Below are 3,430 nucleotides of genomic sequence, written 5' to 3'. Positions count from 1 at the left end.
TTTCTTTGTCTGTCTCTATCTGTCTGTCTCTCTCTGTCTGTCTCTTCCCCTGTCTGTCTCTTTCCCTGTCGGTCTGCCTTTTCTCCTGCCTGTCTCTGTATGTTTGTCTCTGTCTGTTTCCCTATCTGCCTCTGTCTCTTTCTCTGTCTCTGTCTGTCTGCCTTTTTTCCCTGTCTATCTCTGTCTGTCTCTTTCCCTGTCTGCCTCTGTCTGTTTGTCTCTGTCTCTTTCCCTGTCTGTCTATGCCTATCTGTCTCTGTCTGTTTGTCTCTCAGTCTGTGTCTGTCTCTCTCTATCTGTCTCCCCACTGACATCATATTATCTCACACATAAGCTTCTTATACTATGAATGTCCTTTGTTCCTATAGCAACCAATCACAGCTGCTATTAATAACTTGCAGCTCCCACCTCCATTCAGTTTAATGGAGGCAGGTTTTTTGGAGAGTAACTGTAAAGTGCGGGGTTAAATATTCCTGTTAAAACATAGTCTACAACATTCCCTGAGTCACATGAGGTGTCTGCAAAATTTTGTGTTTGTAAATATGACGGTGCGGATTCCTTTAGCAGACATACACACATACATATGTGACGCCCTGACACTGCAGGTAGTCACACATAGGCCCCCGCATAACAACTTCCCTCACCTAAGTCACACAAAGCCAACCAGAAAATCCTAGTCACCTCCCCCAGGGAAAGACAGGCACACCAGTGGGCAGGACCAGATGGAAGGAAACGCCCACCTAGGGGTCTGGAGACCCCGGGGCAGGAAAAAGGAGTCAGTTGTTTTTAAGGAGAGTTGTGGAGTGAGGAGTAAGGAGTGGAGTCCAGGCCTCTGCTTTAGACCTGAGGCTGAACTGACAGGTTAGTTAACCCCGCTTAACTAACTTAAGACAACAAATGGGCTGCAATGCTGAGAACCTGCTTACCTACGTAACTGATGAGGGAGGATGTCGCAAATCCATGGGAAGATGTTCAAGCTCTCCTGCAGTTCTTGGTGGTCCGTACAGTCCGACCACTTCGAATTCTGAAAGGCACTCTTACCCTTTCTACCCTGGAACGAAGCTTACGCAAATAAACATGCTTGACCCTGGAATTGTTGACTCCGGTCTTCCTTTCATACCCCACACCTCCATTCCCATTTCTTATTTAAAAGTAATTACACAGACACAAATTTATCTTTGGATAATTTTGGCCATAGCAGCCATTTTATTAACAAGAATACATAACCAATAAAATTTGCAATGTGGTAAGGTCCTTGAAGCTACCAAAACCCTGGTGATTCCCATAACCGAGCAATAAAAAACCTCAACTTGCTCCCAGCCGTTACCCACACTGGCTCAGGAGCACCAAATGGTAAGGGTTAATCCTCCGTCAACCCCAACCACACCCCCAGGGGCCCCGACATACCCCGTCGGGGTTCCCCCCCAAAATCACCAGGGGACCATCAATTCTGCCAATGAGGGGATCCATACCCGGATGAATCCCCGAACCAATTTTAAACCAACTTCAAGGACCCACCAATAAACAACACCACAACGAAGGCACCTTGAAACCCTTCAAGTGCCTGAGACCCCCCGCAACCAAAGGGCCCTCTCAATACCTCCCTGCAAGCCAAGAGCCCATAAGTCAGTTCCCACCGCATTAAGGTGTACCCCGTCAGCCAACCAAAATTCCTCTTCCGTCCTTTCCAACTCAACATGCCGTATTGCTATACCCCCGTTCCGACTAACAAACTTCGAGATCGCCCTATTAACCTTCGCCCGCGCCTTGTTCAACCTGTCAACTGACCGCGCTTTCTGCCAACTCTTTCTCGCTACTATCTCCGACCAGACTATCGTTAGACCTGGAAACGACACCCATAACCGTAACAAATCATGTTTGATGTCCTTTATCAAGATTCGAAAAGGACGCCCACCCAAATCATTCCCCCCGGCATGCAACACTAAGATGTCAGGAGGTCTGTCCAACCGGGCGTATCTATGCACCTCCTGCAACACCCTGTTCCACCCTAACCCCCGAACACCGAGCCATCGCACGAGAGCCAGGTCCTTCTCAAAACCTAGCTGTCTCCCGTTCCATCTCGCGTCCGCTCGTCGGGCTCCCCAATACACATAAGAGTGGCCAAGGATCCAGACCAGGGAAGGAAGGGGGGGTGCTTCTGCAATACAAAATGTACAGACGACACCATTTTATTGCCTCACCAAACCAAATTGACAAAAAACACACACTCTCCCCCCCCATTGCTACCCTAATACCCCCCCCCTTTTCCCCTCAATTGCCAACAACCACCTGGGGACGTACATACGACTTAAAGCGCTGCGACTTCCACCTACCAATCTGCTTAACTGTCTCCTCCGGTAGGCCGCATATAGAGGCCTCCGTCGCTGCCCCAATCCGAAAGACTTCGGATCTAACCCCAACGACTTCAAACATGCCCTAAAAACACTCACAAATTGGTATCTCGATAAAAAGGACCCATCCTCGTGACATAATAAGGGGCCATCCACCTTCGGACGGATCTGTTGAAAATTCCCGAGACACTTGAACGGGCACATATCAGATGCCACAACCATCCCCAAACGGACTAGTCTACCCACACCTCTCTGATCAGTTTTCGATTTCCTAATCCAAAATTCAACTCCGTTTTCCACTGACAATGTCACCCCAATCTAAGCCCCCGGGGAACGCCTTACTGGGCGATACCAACTCCCCAACCCGCAGGGCTCCAAAAAACGCCAAAGAAAAGGCTAACTTAAACAAACTCACCTCAAACGGAGATAGACAAACCCCCCACAACGCCCTACCCAGCCGGGTAGGGACCCAGCCCAGCCCAGCTGGGACCCAGTTTGAGCGAGGAACGGAACAAGTCCTTCCCACACCAAGGTTTGCAGGCCCTACCTCAGTCAGGGTTTCACCCACACTCTACAGCTCCGGAATGTCATGCTCTTCAGCCTCCTCCTCCTCCTGCGCATCCTCATCCACTTTACCCTCCACACCAGTCCCAAGCTGGAAGCACTGCAGCACTGCCTCGGCGAAGCGGCAACAGGCTGTGCTGCAGCTAATCTGCATAAGTGACAAATCCCACAATGCAGAAGAGGTGTGGACAGCTCTAAAACAGCATGCAGATCACTGGCTCACACCTCTGAACCTAAAGCCAGGAAAGGTTGTGTGTGACAATGGCCGGAACCTAGTGGCGGCTTTGAGGCGAGGCCAGCTGACACATGTTCCATGCATGGCCCATGTGCTCAACCTCGTGGTTCAGCGGTTTCTAAAGTCATACCCAGAGCTGTCTGATCTGCTGGTAAAAGTTCGCCGCCTGTCTGCACATTTTCGAAAGTCACCTACTGCTTCAGCCGGCCTTGCCGGCTTTCAGCGTCGTTTGCATCTTCCGGCTCACAGACTGGTGTGTGATGTCCCCACGCGTTGGAAT

Source organism: Anomaloglossus baeobatrachus, unplaced genomic scaffold, assembly GCF_048569485.1.
Source record: "Anomaloglossus baeobatrachus isolate aAnoBae1 unplaced genomic scaffold, aAnoBae1.hap1 Scaffold_62, whole genome shotgun sequence".
Taxonomy (NCBI): domain Eukaryota; kingdom Metazoa; phylum Chordata; class Amphibia; order Anura; family Aromobatidae; genus Anomaloglossus; species Anomaloglossus baeobatrachus.
The sequence above is the reverse complement of the archived record's forward strand: the minus strand, read 5'-3'. Positions refer to the sequence as shown.